We start from the raw sequence: 18501 nt of genomic DNA, 5'->3' as shown, positions 1-18501 counted from the left end.
TAATTAAACAGCACTCCACTTTCTGCCCCGTACTCAACTGATTAAATCAAACAACACATTTGGTCAAGTACATTAAAGCATATATTATGATATTAGGGTTCATTCTATCTGGTGAACACTTCCATTAAGGGCTGAACCTTCACTGACTACTAAGAAGGTAACTTCACCTCTTAACTCTCTATTACCTGCAATATCTTAGATATCTTCTCTGTATGTCTTGGGAAAGAATTAAATATTAGGAGAACACTACTATAATAATGGGGATTGCAGACTATTAAAAATTGAAATTTTCAAGGACAGTAAGACAAAATTTAAAATGTTATGATGAAAAGTGTGCATACATGACTATCAAATATTATTGGAAATTAATACTTTCACAACCATGAGCAGGTTGCCTTTAATTAAAATAAAATCACTGATTTTAAAAATCACACAGAAACAAAAAAGGGGGAAATTGAATTTTTACATTCTGCTCTAATAAAAAAAAAGACAGAAATAAACTGAATCAGTTGCATGAGATAAAAAATATGAAAAACAGTAGATAACCTTATTTCACTCTGAACACGACCATAAAATCACCCTGCAATATTTCTTTTCAAAAGATACTTTGATTTAAGTTTCTCAGCTGCCTGACAGTATACTTTACTCTGAGTATTATTTATTCACCTAAAAAAACCCCATACCTACAAGTTATTTTTAATTTTTCTGGAAGAACTGCACAGAAAATTCTTTAAAGAAAAAAAAATAATAGAAGAAAACCCAGAATAATACTTTTTCTAATGATTTTGTTTATTAATTTTGTATCTAGCAGTTTCGCTAGGAAAATAAACATAGATTATGTATATATACACACACAAGTGTATATTAAAATTTGTCCCACCCAAATATGCACCTCGTTGCTCTTTTTGTAACACCATATTTATTTACCTTTGTAATAGCAAATTACTATCCTAATGTAATGATAGGTGAACTAAAAACCAGGTTTGTATTTCTGGCTAACCTTAACTTACAAGGAGTATTTTGAATAATACCATAAAGGAAAAAATCATTAACTGGAAGATGAGTCATTTTTAATAGCAAAATTAGAGATCACTTGCTGCAGCTAAAATCCAATACCATTAAGAAAGACTGGTTACACAGATAGTAATATGAATCTTTATTTTTTAAAAGCCAGAGGCAGTAACCTGATACAGTTTTCTTAGAAAAATCTTGTAGCAGATCTGGACCTTTCTGCTTATAGTCACCATCACAAATAGAGCCACTAAGAAAACTGGTTACAGAGTTAGAGCATGGTGTTCACCTGGGAAACTGAAACTGAGATGATGTTCAATGGGAGAGAGAAAGGCAGGGCTGTTTGGGAGCTGTGTTGCCAATGGAAGGATACTGACAACCTGCCAGAACCTTCTCTGTATAAGATCAGAGTAAGGAAGGGGTTGCAGTGTCAGAGCTTGAGATATAAACCCATGCAGAAAGGAAAGGGGATGCCAATCAAAAATGTTCTGTAATCCTGAACTTGTTGTGCATAGTTTTTCCTGACTTAACTCTATCGAGGGAAGTCCCTGGGCAAAGTAACTAGCAAAAGCTAGTTTAAGAACATTGGAGTTCAGTGTATAATTTTTTTTTTTACTTTTAGGCTTTCTTTTGGACTTAGCAGAATTTGGTTTACAGCTGCACTCAATGATCTTGAGTCTTTTCCAACCTAAATGATTCTAGGATTGTATGACTTTACATTAAAATCCACATAGATTAAAAATATACTAAGAATCAGCAAGCAGTACAGACCAGCTATTTTCTTAGATCCATTAGTTAATAACTAGGCTTTTTTAATAACAACTGCACATTAAAAGATTATTTGAAAGCATGCTCATGATCTCAGTTATTGGAATTGTGACATGTTGCCCTGCTACATACGTACTTCCTAATTTAGGCTACCCAGCTGAGCTTCACTGCATTGCTGCAATTACGCATAACTGCTTTGTGAACTTAATTTCCTCTTCTTTGGTATTGTTGGAGATAACATTGTGCAATGTCTGATTTCCCAAGAATGGAAAAGTTTACCATTACAAATGAAGAAAATATGAAGTGGATAACACTTGAAAATATGTGCTTCACTGCTTTTCTGATGCAGAACAAATAGCTAAGCAATGCAGTCCAATATATCATCTATTCTATTAAAATAGAAGGGGGTGGGGGAAAGACAGAACACCACCTTACAACAGTATTAAAAATGTTTTCTTGGAGTGAAATAAATTATGAAAATAGAAGCAGTGAGTGAAGTTGAAAGGAAAGGGAAAATGACTGCATGGTTGTTTAAACCTCTTTCAACAAACATTTACATAATTACCTCTTTTCCAATTAAAGAAAATAGTACAGCATAAAGACAGATGAAATATCCAAAATATCTAAGTAAGTTTTAAAATAGGCTTAGGGTATTTATAAAACTAAAATAACACGGATTTCATGAGGCTAAGAGTGAAACAGAATTCTAACTTTTAACTCTCATCAGATAGCAGAAATGCAAGAATGTTAATGAAAATTTGACATGAAGGAGGAAAAAAAAACCAAAGAAAAATCCCTAACAAAATGCCACCACTGAATAACTAAACCAAAACTATAAAAAAACCCCTGCACAGTAAAAGTCATCTTTATTCATTTTCATAAGCCTTGGGTAGCAAAGTACCCCTGTTCCTAGAGTGTTATACAGACTTTTGTAGACTTATGGCCTAGAATTCTACAAGACCATGGCTATGAAGAAGAGGAGACTCAGGTTAGGAAAAGTCAAGGTTGCTTATTGAGTGGTTTGCTTGGGTGGTAAGCTGGTGAGGGGTGGCTGACATCACACATTTCAGATATCCAACCTTTAGCTGCAATATTCTTCATTTGCATTGTATCTGTTTCTAGTAACTGTGCCGGATTCTTGACCATGTTTTTGGTGTTTATTGCATTGGTGCCAGTTGTACATCATTCAAAACAGTGTTGTCAAAAACTCTCTTGAAAACTTAATATAGTTAAATGAATCAGCTAGCTCTGATTTTGAAAGTGCTAAATGTGTTTGGGGATGCATCTTCATAAATGTGTGACTATGCTGTTTACCCACTTTCAGACATCTCCAGTTTCCTCATTTCTATGCCGTATCACCTGCAGAGCTGGACAATCCTTCTGCACTAAAATCCATGCAGCTAAAACTGTAAACATGGACATATTGCCTTGCTCTGGTTTTCAAAACCTTATGTTGCTCAGAGAACACTGCAGACCTTTAATGACAGCAGCATGGCTTGTTTCTACAACTGACATTAATAAAGAAATGAAGAATTATTCATCTTCATTTTACAGTGAAAATATTGATGAAAGATTAGCTCCAAGTTTACTTCTGAAAAAGCACAGTTATGTCAGTGGTGAAGTAAGAAGGCTTACTGCTTTTCCATGGGAAAGCACTGTAAAGAAGGCAAAAAAATAAGAATAAAAGCTTTTATGTCATGTTTTTGCTATATAACAAATATTAAGGATCCAGCTATGACACAAGCAGTGGAATGCACTTACACACACAAAGACATGAACAGGTACTCACAAAGATCCTATACAGTCCTGTGTCCCTCATCACAACTGCCAATTCACACCTTAAAGAGCAGAGAGTTGAGTAAATATGGGCTGAATTACTCTCAGACTTCAAGAAAAAAGGATTCTTCCAAAGTAAAGTTTCTAATATTACAGAACCCGGTTGGGTACAATCACAGGTAATTTTGGAGGGGCTACACAAGTGATATTAACTACTATCTGGTGTTTGCAAAGGCCGTGAAGATACTCTTGCAGGTTTTTTGTGGGTTTTTTATAGTATAATAAAGAAGAATTTCTTTAGCTAATATTGTATGAATATATAACGGAGCTTATAAGAAAGATGGAGGAAGACTTTTTACCAGGGCCTGTATCAACAAGACAAGGGGCAAAGGTTTCATACTGCAGGAGAGTGGGTTTAGATTGGACATAAGAAATTTTTACCGTGAGGGTGGTGAGGCACTGCAACAGGTTGCCCAGAGAAGTTGTGGATGTCTTGTCCCTTGGAAGTGTTCAAGGTCAGGTTGGATGGAGCTTTGAGCAACCTGGTCTAATGAAAGACGTCCCTGCCCATGGCAGAGGGGGTAGAACTAGATGATCTTTAAAAGTCCCTTCCAACACAAACCATTCTTTGATCCTATGATATAGATTCTCTATCTGTATGTGGCTGTAGAATATTTAGAAATACATAAAATAATTTTGAACTTGTGAAGGTATGTAAGGTTGATTGATTACTTAAGAAGACAGGAATATTCCATGCTATAAATCTGCATAATATGTTCTTCTCAGATAATAGCCTGAGTGCACAAGGATCCAAACTGATACAGAGCTGCCTTGTATGTGGAGAAAAATAGGCACAATATGTACCTTAAGAAAGCAGCATTTAATAAGGTTTGGATGCGGTAGCTTGCAATTGTGTTTTCAAATTTCACAAAATTTACTACTTAGGCAATGACCAAAGATAAAGTTATTTTACTCTGTAAAACTAAATGTCAACACAGAATAAAAATTTATTGGGGGATAAATGTGGAAACCAGGAAGATGAAAATTAGCTCAGCCAGCACAGTGTTATTTAGACAATCTGTCAATTGACATAGATCCTATTGGGCCACTCAGTTCTTACAGTGAAAAAAAGCCATTTCAAGTGGTAATAGATAGTAAGAGATAACTAAAAATTTTATCTTACACACTGTTGTGATCACATCTGTGAGTGTTTGTCAGGAAAGGAATGAGAGAAATAAAAGTAGTGCTTATAACTGAAACGACTATTAACAAGAGGGAAGAAATTAACTGCTTGTAAAAACGTGGTTTCGCTTTCAAGTTCCCTGAAAAAAACAAGGTCAATAGTCTAGTAACCATGTGCCATATGGTGAAATTGACTTACATGACTGCAGCTGTGCGTGTTTCTCTGGTCTGTGGACTGACACCAAATCAAGGTACAATTAGGAAACCCATACGTGTTTCTCTGTTAATTGATTGTGAATAGACACATCTGTCTTATTAAACCGCCCATGATTAGCACAGATCTGTTGTTTTTTATTTTTTTTTTTTAGTCCTCTGGAGATAAAGCAGAACATTCCTCATGTAATTAAGTTATTTTCCCAGCACTTTGCAGATCTATAGTTAACTAATAATTTTTATATGAATGCCTGACAAGAGTTGAAAAGTCACATTTTCTAAATGCAGGACCTCTTCATTCTTAAAATTATCCTTCTATAGTAGGATGTGCTTTTCTGGGGTATGCACAAAATGTTTAATTGTCCATGCTCAAAATGAGATACTTTAATTAAATAGGTAGATACAAAACTCACAAGAAACACAGAGCCTGCTCAGAATTTTAAATTTTTATCAAATGCATTTGGAATTTTGCTGCTGCTTAGGTTCCAATACCATGTCTAGCTCTTTATTCCTTGTCTTGTATTGTGCTTTGAAGTGTAACACACATTCTGTCCTTCCATTACAACATGCAATTAATGGATATGAAATGCCAAAAGTGTATCCTAGTTGCTAAACCTTTTGAATTGTCTGGACTGATTTTGTTACTTTTACTTTTGAAAGTGTTGAAGTTCGTATTTCATGTATATTCTAAATATCTTCCTGCTTTAGTAGCTCAACCATTCATTCTGTGACAAATCTTATAGATAACCAGCACATAAGTGAATGGTGGGTTTTTTTCCATATAAGTGCAGCATATAAGATAAATAAATAAATTTAAAAAATTAAAACTTCCTTCCACTCCAACTGAAAGGTGAAGCTTTTATTTGAAGAACTGAAATGCCAGGTGCAGTCCTAAGCAAAAATGCAGCCTGAGCAGTGACTGATTAGTAGCACCTCTGCAGACACCAGGAGACACCAGGTGTCAATGAGGGAGCAGCGTTACCCCAGACAGCAATGGAGCCTGTACAAGCAGAGTGCAACCAGAAGGTCCAGAGACAGATCCTGCCCCAGTGTCTGGAACCTTAGACATGCACTTAAGTGCTCTGCTCAAGCTGGGGCTCTCCTGTAGGGGCCAGACACTGGTATACTAGTGTGTGTTGCATGTAGGCCACCGAGGTCACTGGGAGCTGGTTGTTCAAGGAGAGGCTGTGGGAGCTCGATCTATTCAACCTGGAAAGGGATGGCTTTGGGGAATCTGATTGGCACCTACAGAGACTTGCTGGAAAAGAAAACATGGAAGCAAACCCTTCTCAGAGGCTCACAGCTAGAGGATGGCAGGCAACAAGTACGAGCTGAAATAAACCAATTCTGATTAAAGTTACGTATACTTTTACACTGTGAAGGTGGTGAAGCTCCCCAAAGAGGTTATGAGAACTCCATACCTGAGATAGTAAAAACCTTAACAGACAACATCATGAGCAACCCAGTCTAACAGAGATATTTAGCATAGGTGACTTTCAGAGGTCACTGCCAACCTAAATTATTCTATGATTATATTATACATATTTTCTTTTTATCTATTTTTCAGCATTAAAAGTTCCTATGTTCCTTACTGTATAGATATTACAAGAAAACACATTGAAAACTGCCAGATTAAAAATGAGGAGAACTCTGGTCCCAGACAGGCCAGTACATGGATCTTTGGTACCACCTCAGTAGTAGTGAAACATTCTGTGGACAACTTTCGTCCCCACTAAAATAAAAGAGGGTTAGTTGTGGCACATGCACAGACAAATACTTGATGGAAGAGTTCAATTTTTATGTTTTTAACCATGAAAATGATGACGTTTTCAAAGCAATATTACTATATTTTCAAAGCGATATTACTATATTCAGATTATATTTTTCGAGTCAAAAATATCAGCGTAACCATAGAAACACTGGTTTACTGTTCAATCGGTTTAAAAACAGGTGCTATGAAGGACATGTTAACCTAGCCAGGAGACTATGATTGTCTCTATATCATCTGTGGTTGTCTAATATTAGTAATGAAAAACCAAAAAAAGATATTTAGAATTTATAAAGAAATAGTCTGCATTTTAGACTAGTATTAATGCTCTCCGTAGTATTAACTGAGATTTCCAGCTAGAGAAAAGCAAGTGGAAGTACTCTCGGTATCCAGAAAATACATCTAGCAATTGAGTTCAAGTTAAAGAAGACCACAGGTGATAATTTAATTTCCCATTTTGCTGTGCTCTTTTACACCTGCTGAATATACTAAGAATGATTCTCCACCAAATCAAAATGGTAATATTTTACATCTGCTTTGCATGAGTTGTAAAGGATTGCACAGAACAGAAGAGGTATGGAAGAGGCTTTTGGGAGAATTTAAAAAGCTGTATGAGGTAGGCAATGATAGCCCAGTTAAATAAAATCAGAGTTAATGGTTGTAAAGACAAAATCACATAATTAAAAAGCAACTTACTGAAATGCCGTGCATGCATATTGTAGCAGTTTATGCAGACAGGAATTGAATCTATACTTTTAAAATATCTTTAATGCTTTGTGTTCTTAAATTATATCACATCATCAACAAGATATTCTTTCTTAGTAAATATCTCCTCATAGTGGGAAACACCTGCTCTACGGATCATAAAAAATCAATGAAACCTTATGTAGTTTATCAAAATCTCACTCTAAAGCAAAAAAAGAGAAAAAAAATTGTGTTAATAAAGATCGAATTAGCACTTTAAGTATTATATACAAGATATAAACTTGTATTCATAATAGCTTGGGTAGGAAATGGCCTTTAGTGGTCACCTGGTCCAACCCATAGGCCGGACATCTTCAACAGCATTCCAACAGTGAATGAGTCATTGCAACCAAAGAACTGTATCACCTCTCATGGATAGTGTTGTAATTGGTACAGTTTACCACTGCACATTTGTTAATGTACTTACTTTGTTAACACCTGCCTTTTTTACCAGGGTTCTCCGGAAAACAAGCATGTTTCCTGCTTGCTATGATATATTAGGTATCAATGACAAATCAGCTGTCCCAAGAAGCACTTAGCCGCTTAGCTCAGCAACTCTGTGACTGTTCCCATCTCAACCCTTCTGTTTCTCAGTCATGCACTGCACTCATAATGAAGTCATCCATCCTCCTGACAACAAAGACGACCTTAACCCTTTGATACAAGCATCAACTGCAGAATCTTTAAATTCAGGAAAAGTAGAATTACTGAGAAAAATACTTAACGCTACAAAAGACCTTTTTTTTTTCAGGTTGGCCAATTCGGATACATGCACAAGCATTCCATATACATAATAAACACTTGTCTATTTACTATAATTTGTTCGTAGAGAGCATCTGATGTCACTATCTAGTAAAGTTTTGGGGGTTTTCTTGTTTGGTTTTTGGGGTTTGTTGTTTGTTTCTTGGTTTTATGTATAGATCACGGATGGCTACACTGTTGAAAAAGAGGTAAAACTTTTTAACTTCAGGAGATCATCACAGAAGGTTCCAGCAATACTTTTCAGTCACGTTCTAACCCTGCACTATGTAATACCTAAAGAATAGGAGGGCAGAATGTTGGCATTTAAAACAGACAAAAATTCTCCATTTTACTGGATACCATAGATGTCACGAGAGTGACTCTTTCCCCACCATTGCCACAATCTTACAATGCAGACAATCTAACATCATAGATTCAAAGAATGTTTGATTTCTGTCTGAGGCAGAGTGTTTGCATATCTGAGTTTACAGACCTTACATCACATTATACAGAAACATTTCTGAAATTCGCAGCTGAAGCAAGGTCTGTTAATTTCCCATCCAGTGCCTCAGCTATATTACCATCGTTTTCCTTATCTAGTTAATTGCCTAGACAAAGAACTAACTTAACTTCACTGCAAAACAACCCGTTCTGGTTTAAATTTATGTCATCTTCACTTAATCCAAATAATCCACATCCACACGGAGTATAATAACCCCTACCTTTTTTTTTCATGCACTTCTATGTGTTCTTGGAGGACTTCATCACAGCTTTTTATTTCACTTAATTTTACCTCAGTCTCCCTAGGGAAAGAGAAGTAGTTTTGTTCATCTCAATGTCTGGAGACCAGCAATTCCTTTATTCCTACATTCTTTATATCTAGGAAGAGACAGCCCCCCTGTTAACAATTTATTTAAGAGTTAAAATATTTAAGAATCATTTCTTTGTAATGGATAGTAAATATTATTTATTACCAACAAGTGGCTATTACATTTCTAGGTATTTTTCCATAGTAATTAAGTCAAAAAAGATAATCTCCTGCATTGTAACCACCAAAAAAGTGTACTCACTGCTTTTGTCTAAAAGCACTCAAAAACCCCCACATCAGAATTCTGTGCTTGGAAAAGAGGAACACACTCCAGTCTACAATGTTTTCATGGCAGATTAAAATTCTTGGGTATGCTCTCTAAAGATTTTTATTAAGCAAGACCTTTAATTTGCTCAGTAAAAGTTCAGGTTTTGTAACAGCTCTTCATTAAGGCTGAGTTCAAAGCAGCCAGTCTTTTGCCTTATTACCAGAAAATGCTGGTCAGAGAGCTTTGAGTTAGCACCATGTTATCAAAAAGAGTCAGGATTAAACCATGGAATACCCCCATAATTACTTTATCTACAGTAAACCTAGGCTTAATTGGAGAAATAGTCTCTCAGGCTTCAAATTTTGAAAATGTAACTACTCAAGTAACAGGAAAAGATGAGCCCATTCTCCATTTTCTCCCCATTTCCCTTTAAAAGTGACAATAGTTTTTGGCTAAAGATTTCCTACTGAAGCTAAAGATACATTTTGAATGGAACAATAAAAAATTTATATTTCCAGGTATTCATTAAATTCTCATGTGATTTGCTGGTTCCTCAGTGGTGTAAGAACCTGGTATTATTTAAAATAAATTAAGGGGGGGGTTGTTGGGTTTTTTTTTTTTGGTTGGTTGGTTGGTTGTCTTTCTATGCTGAAGTGCTGAGTGACTTGAAATCAAATCAATAATATAAGGATCATCATTTAGGGATGCTCCTTGAAGATACTGGTATAATACAGCACGACTGCAAAGCATATTGCCCTGTTTAAAAAATAAGAGCTTATGGCTAAGAAATCACAACAACCTTTTAAATTTGGGGTACCCCTATTAAATTGTTTTAAATTGTATATGTCATGCCTCCCTTACTTGGCCTTCCATTTATTAACATAATTTTTCAAATGAAAGGTCAGCTACAAGAAAAGAAAAAAAAAGTCAATGTGTATTTTCTTGATAATTGAGGAAACTTTTGAGCCTTATGAAGAGAGGAGAAAACACTGTTACTGCAACAACTAATTTTGTGGGAAAGAATGGCACATAAACTTCAAAATCTTATTGTTCCGTTCTAAAATGACAACTCTTAATGTTAAGGAGACATAGTAAAAATCTTCTATCCATCTTAGATAGCAAACCTTTATTTTCTTGCCGTAATAAAATGACATGAACTATAACAATAGTGCAGACTGAAGAAACGAAACAGCATGAATATAATCAAAACCTCTCTAGGGGCTACTGTCATTATCCATTAAAAGGTAACTGACAACTTCTTCTTAATTTGCTATTACTCTTCCATATTCCCCCGCAATTTAATATGGCAACATTTTATTTAATTAGTATGCTCATTATAATTGTTTGTCATAGTAGTTTGTTTAGTTGACACAAGTTGTCTAGCACCGACTGTACAGATGGCAGAGTACCAGTGTCTAGTCTCAGAGGAACTATTTGACCACTGCAGTAAAAGAGCAATAAACAAAATAACAACATTGCAGCCCACTCCAGTTTATGTAGGCAGCCAGCCTTTTATTGCTGTAAAACCTTGAAATGGATGTATGAGCACTGCTGCTATAAACAAAGAGTTGTTTACAGCTTTGGGATGGCAGATACCACTACTGGCCTAGAAGCTTCAGCAGCCTGAATGTCAGAAACTGACTAATGTGGAGAAACATACAGTGGCTGGTTTTATAGATAATATGTTTTATAAACCTCAAGGGACAATTCATCACAAATTCATCCCACTCTGCTGCAGATTGCTGCTTTAATGTTGAATACTGCATTTCAGTCCACACACCAGGTCCAGCAAAGAAGGAAGGGGAATCAAAGGGTATACTGCCTTCTTTTCACTTCATCATGATAATACTAGAATTTCTTCATAGAAAGCCTATTTTAAATGCGTGTTTTCCCATTTGTACAAAGAAAATACTGCGTGGTTTGTGCATAGTTTATTAGGAAAAGACAAATCTAGCTGCTGTTATACCCTATTTCAATACTTCCTATTTTTTTGCATGCTGTTCAATCTGCATGTGCTGACTGCATATATACCAGTTAATAATAATTTTATGCTACTAATAGGCAGACAAAAAATGCATCTCTACTCTCATATTGAGAAAGAGTATTTCAAGAGTAGAGAACCAAAAGGGATTCTGCTCACACTGATTTTGATTTTTTATTGCCTTATTAAATACCCATGTAAGTAGCCAATAAGTAGTTACTGCTTTCCTCCATCCCTTGACAGTAATGAGATGGGTAACACACAATTCTGATTGCAAATGTAAAGTCAGATCTTGAGTACTGGAAATTTTAATTTTAAATTTGGAAGTAAAACCTTGTTACCTTCCGCTGATACCAACTGCATGCTAATGTAACTCCACAGAATTACACAAAATTTATACTGACAGAAAATATAAGAGCAGAGATTTAACATTAATGTCACTTAAATCTTGCTTCCAAAGTAACATTTCCAAAGCCCCTTAAGGCAAGATCCTTTTCTGAAAGACTTCTGAAAATATTTTACACAAGTTACACAATTTCAATAGGATAACTTCCTTCACATTACATATTTTGCTGGAAACATTACATAGCTGTTTGCACTTCTCCAAATTTGTAGCTGAGGGATTATTTGACCATCACTTCCAAGGAAATTTGAATTTTCAGAATGGTTTAGGCTGGTAATTCATGTGTAGGCTGACTGTATCCACATTTGCCCAGCGCTTTTCAAGCCTTTGCCTATTTCTGAATCTTTGCCTCTCTTAATCTGACATCTTGGCTTTCCTGAATAAAGTTATTTTCTCATACTCACTAAGATTTTGTAAGGAGTTCTAAACACAACTGGATTGACTGAATCATAAAAGTATGTTTTTCATAGCAGAATATGAGATCAAGTTTTACAAGATGACCGTACAGGCTTTGTTCACCCTATTAGACATAGAAAGAAATTTGTAAAAAGATACACTTGCAGGTTGCTCGTGCACCAGGTTGATACATTATTCCTGTAAATATGGTATAACCTAAAAATCTCATTGTGGTGTAACAGGAGCTTTTGAGTCAAAATAATTCTAGAGTGAAAACTTTAGTGAGATATTGAATTATTTCCCTCTGGATGCCCAGGAAAACAGAAAACAGAGAGAATAGTCAGCCTCTAAATTTAATGCTGACAATATAGATAATGAGGTGAAATATAGCATAAAACATATCACAGCATATGATCATTTAAACATTTAAAAGCTAGGTGGGATAAAACAAAAAAAACCTTTCACTTGATTTTAGAGCACATTGAAATTAAAAGTTGCATGAAATAGAGTCATAAAAATATTTTAACACATATTCTAGTCTCTCTTTAGAAGGTTTATTTCATAGTCAAAAATAAAAGTTCCAAAATATGAAAAGAAACATAAAATGAGCTTCCCATACAAAGCAAATTTTCATTCAAAATACCAGCAAAGCATAAAGCTGAAATGCTATTTTAATGAAATAGTGATTTTGAGGAAAAAATATGGGTTTTGGAGTAAATCAGTTCCAGCTAAGGGCAATGTTAATTTGATATTTAAATTATATCTTACTTACTAGAGATGTACACACTTACTAACAATAAATCTGAGAAATACACCATGTGCCAATCTCCGCATTGCATTATCTTTAGGGAACCCCACCATAAGCGACTTTAGGGCTCTTCTGCATTTAAGAACAAAGACTATGTTCCCTTGTTCATATTATATTCCCTATAGTTTGAATTAATAATTATTGTATAAGTTATCTGCATTTTTGAGCTCTTTCATCTATTTTTTCATCCTAAATAAATCTAACGCTAATGGAAAATTTGAATGATAGCCTAGAAAAGGTTTCCTTAGCAATAACAGGACATTTGACACCAGTATAAGCTCTCTCATTTTCTACTTGGACAGTACTGACCCTCAACATCAGTAAACAATATTCAAAGTCAACACACCAGTGATGCTCAAATTTCTGTATTCCTTGAATCCACCTTATCCATTCTGGATATCTGTTACCATGCTCTATGCCATCCCAGGAAGGAGACTCAAAATGCATCTGCATATGCTTCCATTAGTCAACCACATATCATACCTAAAACTGTTGGAAGAAGAAAGATAGTAATAGTTTTCTGTTTCATGGGCAAAGGCACAGACATCACCTGAAAGGAGTTCTTCAGCCTGAGACAAGCCTGAGACAACCTGAAGTGCCAGATTGTGCCAGTTGCTTTCTTATGGTGTGCAGCTGCTCATGATCTAAGCAAAAAATGTTCATAAAAATGAGAAATTGTAAATAATGATGCATCCTGGCCAGATGTATTTCTGCTGACCAGCCACCTCACACACTGTGTAATGACAATCAAGGCAGATTTTTGCTCACTGTCTGCACTTCAGTGGGAAGGAGAGGATGGCCTGTCTGAGGACATTCTGGCCTGGTACCAGCTGCATATCTCTGAGCATATGGGGGTTGGAGTGACCAAAAAAAAAAAAAAAGAAAAAAGAAAAAACTAATTTGCAGGAAGGCTTTTGTGGAAGCATGTGATCACTCAGCAGTAGCATGGGACTGTACAATAGGGAAACAACTTCCCTTGGAAATAGTATGAGTCTAGTGCTGTGCTGTAGAAGTAGACATGCCTCTCTCTGCTGTATCAGTAAGGAAAAATAGAATATGGCAACCCTCTGCTACTTGTATACCCCAGACCACTACCCTGGAAGAGACACAAATACTGTCCTGTCTTCTGTAAGTGATGTGTATGTAAATATAAAGCATGTAGTGGGCCTACATTTTCTGTCCCTCAAAACACATTTATATAAGCCAGGACTTGAACAGATAAATACTGTGTATTTATCCCAATTACTTTCTTTCTCATCCCACCAATAATCATGTGAATTGGCTACTGCCATTTCATAAAAAATTGTTCTGTGAAGAAATATTATGCAAGGATGTTCTTCATCATGTATTTTGTTTTCCAAAAAAAGGAACACTAGGAACAAAAACCCCAGAGTCTCAACATCAATACTAAGAACTTGTGAAGTCCTATTATCCACTCTCCCACCCTGCACTGTCATCATCCAAAACACGACAAGGAACTGGAACTAGTTTTTATCAGCTGAAAAACAGAAGAGTGATGACTGAACACTCTGATGAGAAACTGAAAGCCAGTTGGAAAAAGAAGAAACAAACACAAAAACAAACCAGGGCTTGGAAAAATGGAAGTTTGGATGTTCCCTGAAGCACGTTACCCAGCTTAAAAGGGAACAACAACCAAGGTCCTGGCCCAGTTTGAAGTTCGAGGTCAGAAGACTGTCTCAGCATACTTAGGTAGTAGAGTCATGGTACCTTCACCTACTCTGTTCTCTGACCCCTGTGCTGATCACCAACAGTCCATTACATCTGTGAGAACAACAACTTTTATTCTGAGGTGAACGTAAGCGTAAAACTCAAATTCCAGCATTTTTGAAGGTGACAGACTCTTAGCCAGCTGTTTGAAGATGATTTGGATTTATATACGTTTTACACAGAAAGAGGTCATAGTCTCTAAGACACACTGATGCATGCATGTATATTGTTTGTCATATTATGTTGGCTATTATTTCTGTAGCAAGACTCCTCTGACATAAGAACCTTAGAGCAAATATTCCACCCCCTCTTTTTTCTCCCCTTTTGTTTCAATGAAAGACAGATTCAGTCATGATATACCGGAAGTTCACCATCTTTAATTTGCTATTTATTCTCCTCTAAGACAATTACCTTGCATCTTTTTAACTCAGCTCAAGATTTTCTTTTCATTTCTTTCACCTCAAGTCTCTCGTTTTCCCCTGTATGTCCATTCTCAGATATTTTAAATTTCCCAGAAAGTCTGTACTACTTTTTTTCCCGAGTCCAGCTGTCAGGACTTGGCATTCATTCTTTTTTGTCTTTCTTGGCAAATGTCAGGAAGGATCTCTGACTTTTTTTTTCCTTTCTCCTTTAGTTTCAGTTGAGCATAATACAGGGAAAAAAACATGAAACCATTTATATTTGTATCAAGCCAGTTAAAAATAACAGTGAATTCATTAGTTGCAAGTAAAATATGATGGAAGTAGATTTCTGTTCTTGAAAAAACCCCTGCATTTATTCCTAGTGACTTCATTTACTTTGTTTGCAACTGAAATGAAATAAATCAGCTGGGTAGTCTCCCACTAGTGTTTAGTAGATCCTTTCTCACATCACAAAAGCACTACACAGTTTGGCACTGTTCTGAATGATTGGCAACTTCTACTCGGGAGAGACAAAAGAATGAAATGCCAAGGAAAGAAATGCCAAGGGGTTTGCAGGTCAGTGCTTTGCCAGAACTATATTAGAAAGATTGTTGCACTCTTTGGAAATGTAGTAAGTTTCTTAGATTCATGTGAAATAAAGTGTAAGAAAATAAAAAAAGCCAACAGGATAAAAAAGATCAGAAAGATACTTATTGCTCAAAGTTGATGAGAGAAGGAAAAAAAGTATTCTGAATCTGTTTCCCCTCCTTTGAGAAATAAAACTGAGTTTTGAAAGCTTTAGAATGGGGAAAATATCCCCATTGCTGACATGCTGTGTTGGCTGCATAATTTTCTAATCCATTTATCATGAAATAATATTACAGAGCAATGAATCAGCAGATGTGTAAGTACAGCCTCAGACAATGGTAGCATTCCAGTGTTATTTTATCAGGAGTGTGGAAATGCTCTAATCATAAAAATAAATTCCTAAATTCACAGAATCACAGTTTGGAGACTAATTAGTTCAACTAGATCTGCTAAGGCAGGTTGCACAGGATTAAGTCCAGGAAGGTTCTGAATATATCTGCAGGAGACTCTATATCTCTAGGCAGAGTCACACCTTTTCTCATATGCATGTGGAATTTCCTGTGTTTCAGTTTTTGTTCATTGTCCCTTGTCCTGTCACTGGGCACCACTGAGGAGAGTCTGGTTCCATCCTCTTGGCACCTGTCCTTAAGATAACTGTACGCATTGATAAGATCCCTGTTTGATCATCTCTTCTATGGGCTAAACTGGCCCAGCTCCCTCAGCCTTTTCTCATAAGGGAAATTCCTGTTCCCTAATTACCTATGTAGCCCTCCACTGAACTTGTCCTTCTTGATCTGGAGAGCCCAGAACTGGACACAATAATCCAAGTGAGGCCTCACCAGGGCTGAGTAGAGGGGCAGGATCACCTCCCTTGACTTGCTGGCAATGTTCTTCCTAATGCACCCCAAGATACCATTGATGTTCTTGGCACAAGGGCAAACTGCTGGCTCATGGACAGCTTGTTGTCCACCAGGACCCCCAGCTCCTTCTCCACAGAGCTGCTTTACAGCAAGTAAATCCCCAGCCCGTACTGGTGCCTGGCATTACTCTTCCCCAGGTGGAGGACCCTACACACTTGCATTTGTTGAAGTTCATTAGGTTCCTCTCTGCCCAGCTCTCCAGACAGTCCAGCGCTCAGGGGTATCAGCCATTCCTCCCAGTTCTGTATTATCTGGAAACTTTCAAGAGGGCACACTCTGTCCCTTCCTCCAGGTCACTGGTGAATGAGCTGAACAAGCCTGTAGCCAGTAGAAACCCCTGGGGAACAGGGCCTCCAACTAGAGGGCCTCCAACTAGAGGGCCTCCAACTATGGGCCTCCAACTAGACCCTGCAGCAACCCTTTGAGCTCTGTCTTTCATCCAGTTCTCAATTCACCTCACTGTTCAGTTATCTACTGAAGCCCACTATCAGCAAGCCCACTTGGTGAGCTTACCTATGAATATGTTATGGGAGACAGGGTCAAAAGCCTTGTTAAAGTCAAGCTAGACAACATCCACTGCTCTTTCCTCATCTACCCAGACAGTTGTGCCATCATAGAAGGCCATCAGGTTGGTTAAGCCTAATTTCCCCTTGGTGAATCCATGTTGGGGGGTAGGCACTGACCTCTTTTTCTCTGCGGTGACCAGTGACAGGACCTGAGGAAGTTGTGTCAGGGGAAGTTTAGGTGAGACATTAGAGAAAGGTTCTTCACCCAAAGGGTGGTTGGGCACTGGAACAGGCTCCCCAGGGAAGTGATCATGCCACCAAGCCTGAGAGAATTCAAGAAGCTTTTGGACAACAGTTTCAGTCACATGGTGTAATTCTTGAGGCTGCCCTGTGCAGGGCTAGGAGTAGGACTTTGATGATCCTCATGACCCCCTTCCAAAGCAAAATATTCTGTTATTCTGTGATTCCTGGATCCTCTTTCTCGCACTGTTTGAAGACTGGAGTGATAGTGCCTTTCCACCAGCCTTCACGCACCTCTCCTGTTCTCCATGACCTTTCAAAGATGACAGAGAGCGGCTTAGCAGTTCCAGTTAGTGATATTACGTTAGAAAAAAACAACAGGGATAAGGACAATCAGTATTTTATAAAACTGAGATATGCTGTGGCTATCACGGGTTTCAGATACTGCCCTTCTGTTTGAGCTTATGCTCAGTTTGAGTAGTCAGTGTCATAGACTTACAGGTGTTTTCATCTTCCGCTTATGTGCTCATCAGCCCAATAAATATGTTGTTGTTATTGTTGCCACAAGAAACCAACATTTTCAGCCAAAGTGAAAAACAAAAGTTTCAAAATTTGTAAGGCTAAACTTGTTTTGGACTGCCTTGACCTCTGCTTTAGCTTGTTAAGCAGGAACATCAATTTTCTAACCACCAGATGACTTTTAAGCACTTTGTTTTAGTTTTTACTGAGCTTTGTACCGTTGTATTATGTGACTGTAATTATTATTTATATATATCTAAAGAATAAGATAGTAATAACAAGCAGAATTCTGTGTTGGATGAATTACCTGTTACCATAAAATATAAATGCAATGTACCAGAGTACAAGCAAGGATTGTTAACACAGGTTTTGGAAGTACAGGCACATGGCAATAGAGGAGTACCCAGGCTATAAACAACTCACAAATGATCATTAAGCAGGCATGAAAACAAATGCAACCCTGGGAGCTGGATAAAAACTGTTTTAGAGACAACAAAGAGCACAAAAGCAAGTATTCAGCTTAAGAAAAACACATCATATGTAGTCAATCATTGACACAGTCAACCATTCACACAGTCAACCATTCACACAATGCAAATGCAAGATATAATACAGAATAGCAAACCAATACAGAGCAACTAAGTTAGTAGGTGGCAAGACCAAACATGTAAAAATTACCCCAAGTGGATCCAAGAGTAAGAAGACACAACCTCCAAGTTAGTATCAAACTTC

Source organism: Pipra filicauda, unplaced genomic scaffold (genome assembly GCF_003945595.2).
Source record: "Pipra filicauda isolate LSUMZ 115617 unplaced genomic scaffold, ASM394559v2 scaffold24_size8852520_pilon, whole genome shotgun sequence".
Classification (NCBI taxonomy): domain Eukaryota; kingdom Metazoa; phylum Chordata; class Aves; order Passeriformes; family Pipridae; genus Pipra; species Pipra filicauda.
The sequence above is the reverse complement of the archived record's forward strand: the minus strand, read 5'-3'. Positions refer to the sequence as shown.